Here is an 8,937-nt window from a genome sequence, read left to right on the forward strand (position 1 = left end):
AGGAACTCACCAGATTATTTTTACCACCTGATAGCAGATTGCGCCAGTTCATGGCAGAAGGGGTATAATCTAGTGGATAAACTCAGAATCACTGTGTGTGTGTGTGTGTGTGTGTGTGTGTGTGTGTGTGTGTGTGGTGGGAAGTGAAAGATAACCTGATCCTGGGATGGTGGTGGGACATAGAATTAGGGCTACACATTCATTACAAGTAAACTGCAACCTCAAAATTTTCAAGTTTAAAGCACTATTTCTTAAAGTACGGTTTAATGATCACCTGTAGCAGATTACTTGGGGTGCTTGTTAAAATATAGATTCTCAAGTCTTATTCCATATCTTGTGAATCAGAAACTGTGAAGGTCAGGATTTCCAACTCTCATTTCCAACAGGCTCCTGGAATTAATCTAACGTGTTGAGAACAATTGTATTCATAAGTAAACAAGACCTTTTTTACTCTAACCACTAAAATTCCATCTGCCTTTTTGTTTGTTTTCATTCAGAGAGATTTTAGCATGGCACTTAAGAATGGCAGTCCACTGGGTCACTACAATAAGACACCTGGAGACTTTAATCCAAGCAAAATGCAAGAGTTACAGGATCCCAAATCCCTATTGTGTAGTAACAATCTTATTATTTTTGCCACAAAGAGTTTTTAATTTCTTTATGTGAAAAAAACCCTCTTGGAGAGGCCCTTTTGTGTCTCTTGTCTGCTAAGCAAAATGCAAATGTGACAGTTCGAACCTATACAGCAAAGGAAGGAGATAATTATATTTTTTACAGTAGTGTTGTTTGCATTCCAAAATGATTTAGGATACTACTATATGAAAGCAAACAAATTTAGTACATTAAAAATGGAATGCAACTTGATAATACATTGAATTCAAAACAACTTTTTTTCAAGACCACATCTATTATATAAATGGAGATACCTTTTAATGTGGTTAGTTGGAAAATGGGTTGATGTTGTGGGAATCCTGAAAAAGTCAGGAGCTTTGGTGGGAAATGCATAGATAGCTTAAGATGACCTGGGATATATTTAGTTTCACCATCTCTGCCACAGCTGTGTGTTGTGTCATTGCTCATGGTTTTTTGACCATCCAGCTGCTCTCTAACCCCTTTGTGCATTTGGGATATATGATTTCTAGAGGAACAGTCAATTTTTATTATTTGTACCTCTTTGGATCTTACAGTACAATTCTAGAAATCTGAGATCATTTGTATTTAAACCTTTGGGCCTTTCAAAAGTGTTTCCTTAAGCAATAGGAGCTCAACTCAGATGCTCGTCTCCCATTGTTTGCAGTAGATGACCTCCTTCTGGACGACTTGCACGAACATTTTACCTCTGCTGATCTGCTTTCACTTTGAGTCCTTTACTTTTCTGCCCTGGCATGCATTGTGTTCTATAACCTTATAGCAATGACAGGAGTAAGTCTGCCTCAGGCCCTTTGGAATCACCAAGGGGCCCAAACAAAGGGGCTTTTTGTGTTGTTGTTATGGCATGTTCAGGATTTCAGTAGTTGGTCTAGTAATAAATTCTAAATATTTAAATATTTTAGGAGTTTGAGTCTATTTTCCATTTTATCTTTTCAAAAATTGCTTTTACTTTAATCATATTATTCTGGATATGACCTTTGAAAAACAAAACTTTCTTGTTCTCAACACTTGCTTCTCCCTAAAAAAAGAGCCAAGAGTTTAACTTCATTAATTTATCTCTGTTAGATGATAGCTTGATTACTGTTTGACTGAAACTCATTCTCTTTAAAGCCTTACCACAATTAACATATGTCTTTCAGAACTTTCACTGTAATTAAGAAATTAAAAGGTTTTATTTTTCTTGTTAAAGCAATGTCAGGGTATCAGCTAGATGAGGAGATAAAAATGTAGGCAACCTCTTAAGGTTACAACCAATTTGGTACTTTAAGGGGAACTGGGATGGGGATTGGGATAAGTGACACAAGAGATGGCCCGGGGCATCTTTTCCAGAGTGTTCCCTGCACTCCAAGGGAGAGGAGCTCATCTGATGTAATAAAGGATGATGGGAATCTTTTTTGGCGGGGGAGGAGGGAAGTGGGGAGTCTTTAATTTGTCACCAGATACTTCCAGAACTACTTGGCAGTGACCCCAAATAATGCTGCCTTAACCAAGTTAGATTTTTTTCTCCATCATATAGTTTTGTAGGTAGGTTATTGTTGTGGGTTGAATTGTGTCACCCAAGAAAATATGTTGAAGTCTTAACTCCCCCTCACCCTACCCTGGTTACCTATAAATATAACCTTACTTGGAAACAGGGTCTTTGCAGACATAATCAGTTAAGATGAGGTCACACTGGATGAGATTGTGTCCTAATCCAATGACTACTGTACTCATAAGAAGAAGGAAGTTTGGACACAGAGACACACAGGCAGAGTGCCATGTGAGGACGGAGGCAGAGTTGGGAGTAATGCAACTATTAGCCAAGGAATGCCAAGGATTGCTGGTGTACATGCAAATACAGATTGAAAATAAGAGGCTTCATCTGAAAATAAGAGACTCCACCTACTTTAAGGTATTTACTTTAGAAGACTGAATTATAACGTATTTCTCTACTTTTTTGAAATGTATGTAAGTCTCTTTAAAAGCGTAGTAAGCTTCTTGCCAGCTTTCTGCCCACCAGGAATGTCTTTCTCAAGGACCTTTGAAATTCAATCATTAAGGAAAATAGCATTTCAGTCTCTCCATTTCTTTGTTTCTTTGGGAGGGTAGGTGCTTAACTTCAGCAGGCACCTTGCTCCAAAACTACCTCCTATCATAAAGACATGAGAAGTCTATTTTCCCTTTGGATAAAGCCAATTAGCAAACACAGACCAGTTACCAGGTGAATCTAGATGACCTGTGTGTGACAAATGAAGTTTCAAGTCCTCTTACTTGAGGACTAGTCATTCTTGATCTCAAGAGCATGTATGCAATGGTTGTAGCTCCTTGGTTACATAAAGGGTGAGATTCTTTATGTCTTCGCAATCTCTTAGTAGATTGCCTGTGGTGGGCATCATGTTTTGGTTTAATGCTCATTCAATGATGAAATTGTTCCTTTCTCTTATACCTTTATGGAGAGGTTTTCTGGGGGTGGGAGGATATTTTGTTTTGGTTACATTTCCCCAATGCCAGCAACCACCAAAAACTAGGAAGAGGCAAGGAAGGTTCCTCCCCTAGAGGCCCTGGAGGGAACATGGCCCTGATGACACATTGATTTTGAGCTTTTAGCCTCAGAACTGTGAGAGAATAACTTCCTGTTGTTTTAAGCCACTCAGTTTGTAGCAATTTGCTATGGCAGTGCTTGGGAATGAATGCAGCAATCCAGGGCTCACATGGCAGCTCTGTTCCACTAAGTCCTCATGACTGAGACCTCTAGCCTTTTGTTCTGCCAACCTGAGGATGTACTCCTTGTCCTCATAGTTTGACGTGGGGATTAAAACCATGACATCTGTGTTCCAACAGCAGGTTGGGGCTAATACCAAAAGTTTCATAAGGAAGATTCCTGAAAGCCGTTACAGACACTTCTACTTCAATCTCATTGGGTAGAACTTAAAGGTCACATAGCTAGCTGCCTCCAGCTTCTTGGAAATGTAGTGTTTGTTCTCTGTGACCATGTGCACAGCTAGAATGTGAATTATCCTGAAAGAAGGGGAAAGATGATGTGAGGGACCACTTACATTCTCTGAATGTTCCCACCGGCCTTCTTTCTTCATGTCTCTGCTTGAATACATTACAAATTCTTTCTTACTTTTCTAACCCAAATTTACCACTTTTCTTTCACATGTTTTCTGTCCCCAGGAGGGCCAGATCCATATTTTGTAATTCCTACTAGGTCGGATGCTATTTGGTTAGTTTTAAAATATTTTCATATACATAACACTTTCAACTTCTCCATGACTGACAAACTAGGCCCACCTCAGGTAGTAAGATTTCTAACTCAGCAGGTGACATGGGAAGTTCTTCATTAGTATGGTGCTATTACCATGAATATGTTTTCTTTCTTTCTTTTAAAATATATTTTTATTGATTTCAGCGAGGAAGGGAGAAGTAGAGAGAGATAGAAACATCAATGATGAGAGAGAATCATTGATTGACTGCCTCTTGCACACCCCCTACTGGGAATCGAGACCAAAACCCAGGCATGTGCCTTTGACTGGAATCAAACCCGGGACCCTTCAGTCCATAGGCTGACACTCTATCCACTGAGCCAAACCAGCTAGGGCATGAATATGTTTTCTTAATGAAAAAATGAATTCAAGAGAAATAAAAAATTAATCTGACCTTAAAAATCTATACATGACCTAACTTAAAAAAGAAAAAAAAAACTATCACATGTGGTACAGATTTTAAACTACTGTCTTCACCCAGGCATGAATATTCTAGAAAATATAAATGAAAAAAATTTCAGGAAATATTCTAAGATTTAGTTGTGTGTGTGTGTGTTTTGTACCAAATTAGTTTATGTGAAGGAATGGTACAAGTGAAAGACATGAATGGATGATTTGGTACAAGTTATAGAAAAGGTAAAGGTAATTCCAACATGCAGGTACTGCTTTGGTGACCAGGAAGTCTCCCCCGGGGCTATGGGAAACCAGCCAAGGCTTAGCTCTTATCACTGTCTCCCAGGGTGTGCTTGTCAAAGAGATGCCCTGCCATGCCAGTTTCAGCCCCCCCCCCCCAGCCTGTGCAAGTTGGTTATGTGGTCACCCAATTCTTTGATGGATTTCACCTGCTCATTCAGGTAGTGAGTCTCAATGAAGTCACACAAATAAGGGTCATTTTTGTCAGTGGCCAGTTTGTACAAGTCCAGTTAGTGACTGATTCACACTTTTTTCTAAGTGTAATGCACACCCCATTGCATTCAGCCCATTCTCCCAGTCGTCACGGTCTGGTTGCTTGATGTTCTGAAGGAAGATTGGGCCATCTCATTGGTTCTGCAGCTTCATCCGTTTCTCAGCATGTTCCTTCTCCTCATGAGATCGGTGAAGAAAATAGTTGGCAAAGTTCCTCAAAGCCACATCATTAAGGTCAAAATAGTAAGACATGGACGGGTAGACATAGGAAGCTAGAGGTCCAGGTTGATCTAGTGGGTGATGGAGGCCTCCGAGTCCTGGTGGTAGTTCTGGTGCACCTGGAGGTGGACCCGGTCATGGTCATGGTGGGCAGCTAAGGAGAGGCGGCTGTGCAGAGGGGAAGTGGGGGCCTTGGGGTGTCTGTAGGATCTGAGGGTGCTGTGAGGAGTCTCGGAAGGCTGGCCTGGTCCGCCGGCTGGGGTGGCGAGCACCGGTTCCATCCAAGCACTGTTGAAGCAGGAAACCACAGCCACTCTCCGCGAAGACCAAGATTTAGTTTTTATTGAATATCAACTTTGGGGGTTGGGTTATGTGGTGACGGTGGAGTTTCTGGGTTTCTAACCTTTGTTTTTCAGTTTTGTATTATTTCTAAATCTTTACACAAAACAAAGTTTCCATCTATTTCCCAGAACATTGAGGGACATTTAACCAGTGTTCACAAGTGTATCATTGAGTGAAGAGGGTTTTTCTTCTTTATTTACATGTGTTGAGTCCTCAGTTGAGCCCTCCTCTCATTTTATTCTTGGTGTGTTTCTGTTTTCCTTCAGCAATGTGTACAGCACATTCTTGTTTGCACTAAAAATTGTCATATGGATTGTTTTGACTGTTTTCATAACATGCAAATGGATAAGGATTCTAAAAAATGTTCTCAGCTCTAAAACAAACCATACAGTATTTATTTACACCTCTAGGTAACCAGACCTCCTCTTAAACTTTATCACTTCTTCTTCTAGATGAAAAGGGAATATTTTTGTACTTTTATGAGAGATTGGCAAAATGCCTGTTAGCTCTCTGACCTCCTGCTAAATATCACGGTGGACATTTACCTGATTTATAGTTTTTTAGCTGTTAATAGTGCTTTGGACAAAGGTTACCACAGGCCTGCCTACAGCCTTTGGATGGAATTTCTGTCTAGTAGGGTGTATTGGCAAATGAGGTTAGACTTGAGCAGGGGCTGAAGGGCCTTCAGATTTCCATAAAGCAGAATTCTCCATGGGATTTCCAAGGGCCACGCTATCTGTTTGGAATAAAATAAAGAGAAAAATGCAAGGATTGTCCATCTGAGTTAGTATCACAATGAGTAATCCTGTTATATATGTCTGAACATTTGGGGAAATTATGAGATTTGGGAACCATTTGTGTAGAGATGAGAGTGGAAGCTTTCTAAAAAGGAGGGGAATTCAAATCAAAACTTGAGGAAAACCCAGAGAAGAAGGAAATGGGGTCAGAGAGGTCAATGATGAGAATGAGTCTGATAAGGCTCTTGAGTCTACCGGCTGAGAGACCCGCTTCAGTAAAGTGCAGGAAAACAAGCCTGGTTGTCAGGGGACAAAGAGACAAGTGAATGGTGAGATGCAAATAGAGGAGCAGATGGGCAAGAGAAGGAACAGAATGGAGTAGCTAGTGGAGGTTCCCCAGGGGCAGACATTTTCTAGGCTAAGAAGGTTCTCAGTAGCCTTGTGTGCAGAAGCAGAGGAGAGATGGATGATGCAAGGGAACTGAACAAGGTCAAGGGGATGCTGTTTTGAGTTGGGGAAAAGCAACTCAAAACGGTGCTTGCTAGAATCCTAGAACTCTATGATGATGGGCAGATTAAATGACCGCCCTGAATCAGTTTCTTCATCAGTAAAACGAATATGCAGCATAGTACAATAGAATGACTCCTAGTACTCCTGGGGAAAGATGAAGAGATCTTAGAGACGGTCTAATAGCAACACGCTTATTTTACAAATGGAGAAATGAGACCCAGAGGAATCGACTAACTTGCTTAATTATGCAAGTAGTCAGAAAGCGAGAATTTGCACTTGGAATTTGAATCTTAGTCCTCTTCTATTTTGTTGCTCAAGCAATAGGAGCCAACAGCATAACTGATTGCTGAAAAGGGTGCTGTGGGCATGGCCTTACCACCACGGGGGAATGCCCTAAACCAGGGGTGCTTGGTCCAATAGGGTGCCTAGTTTACTGAGGGTCATTGGAAACTTGTTGTGAAACCAGAGAATAGGGGGGTTGAGGTGAAGATTTACATTGGAGAAGAGTCTTAGGGATACGATCATAATAATAAAAAACAACTATTTTGGAAAAGGAGGTAAACTTAGTTTATGTATCTTCACAGACATCTATGTGGGATCCTTGAATGGAAACTTTGGACAAAGCAGATTTTGGCCGAAATGAGGAAAAATTAAAAATTTTAGGCATTAAAACATGGAATGGAGTTACTTCCCTGTGAAGTAGCACTTGTGAGAAGATTGAATGAGCATTTGTCAGTAGTTGTGTAGGGGACCACTTTAAAGCTAAACTTGTTTGCATATATGCATAACCCATGGACTCAGAAAATAGTGTACTGGAGGTCCAGGGTGGGGGCGGGCTAGAAGGGGTCAATGGGGAAAAACAGGTGGCCTATGTAATACTTTCAACAATACAGTTTAAAAAATTGTCCTATGGATTGTTTTGACTGTTTCCATAACATGAAAACAGTTTATTTTAGAATAGTTTTAGAGTTGCAGAAAAGTTGCAGAGGTACTTTGAACCCACACCCAGTTTTTAGGGAGCCACTTAGAAAGAGGAAAACATCTATTCAGGACAGAAAAAGTGAAATCAACTCAGTGACAAAGGAAAAGGCAACCTGTTGTTCACCATGCTGGGAGGACACCCCCAGATAAGCCAGCTGCAACATTAATAGGTCATACAACAGCTGTCAAATGCGGTCTTTGAGTGACAACATTTTTCTGAATAATGTCCCCAGGTCGGCTTTTTATACCCATCTATTATTACTGGGACTATCCAGTTGTTAAACCCACCTCACCTCATGACAGCATTCAGTCCTTGTTAATCCCTGTTTTCCCTCATCTTTCCCCCAGAAACATCAACCAATAGAGAACTGGCCCTTACTTTTCTTAGATCTGCCTCAGAATCTTTCACAAAAACCAAACTTTTGATAAGACCCTTCTCTCCTCCCTCTCACCATGTCGCCAGCACTCCATGGTCGCTCTGAGGCACCCTCCCTTGCTGCATCCAGTCAATAAATTTGACTTTGTCTCAGGTGGTCTTTGCCAGATGAGGTTTTAGCAACTTTTATAAATAAGAGGTTCTGATGGGACCTTCAGTACTTTTTAGAGATTTGAAGCTGACCTTGTGCATGAGTGTACAGAAAGGACCTACTTGATGTGATTCTGGGGGCAATAGGTGAGTGAGATAGCAAGCAGCCTTCTAGAGTGTCATCAGAGGGTGGTTTGGTTGGTAAAAATGGAGCAAGGCTCTGCTTTACTGGCTTAAATTTTTAGAACCTGCTTCTGTTTGGTCAGTGGACAGTGAGTGATGGCCACGACACTTAGAGCCCCTTGTATTTCTGTAAGTTTCATTTAGGAGGAGGTAGAATGTACCAAGTGGTGTGCCAAGTGCTTCCAGACTTTATTTTACTTAATCCCCACAACATCTCAGTTTTCAGGGAGTGAAATTGAGGCTCTGAGAGGTCAAGTTACTTCTCTTGGGTGGTAAATACCAGATTTAGAATTTGAACACAGGGCTGTCTGACTCTGTGTACTCTTAGCTATCATCAAGCTATTTCCTAACGGATTCTTCGTAGCTCCCAGTATGGCAACTTTCAAGTGTGGGTTCTCCCCAGGTCACCCCCTGCACCTCACCTCAGTTATGTTCCAGAAAAGTCTTTAACTTTTGTTAGTTGCACTAATAGAGAGGTAGCACCCTTGCCTTCTGTGCTCCAATGTTGGCTTTTGCTTTCCATGCTCTTTGCTGCCATCTCCATGCAGATTAGCATCACCAAAGTGATTCACCCCCACCAGGTTGACTTAGTATTCCTGTCAAGTTCAGCGAGCTAAGCTAGAGTGTGTATTTAACA

The 8,937-nt window shown here is 41.0% G+C and overlaps 1 pseudogene; it reads right to left on the reverse strand.

The window, feature by feature from the left end:
- Positions 1-4,596: 4,596 nt before the first annotated feature.
- LOC106725271 lies at positions 4,597-5,302 on the reverse strand (annotated as a pseudogene).
- Between the last annotated feature and the right edge of the window lie 3,635 nt (positions 5,303-8,937).

Source organism: Myotis brandtii, unplaced genomic scaffold (assembly GCF_000412655.1).
Source record: "Myotis brandtii unplaced genomic scaffold, ASM41265v1 scaffold151, whole genome shotgun sequence".
Taxonomy (NCBI): domain Eukaryota; kingdom Metazoa; phylum Chordata; class Mammalia; order Chiroptera; family Vespertilionidae; genus Myotis; species Myotis brandtii.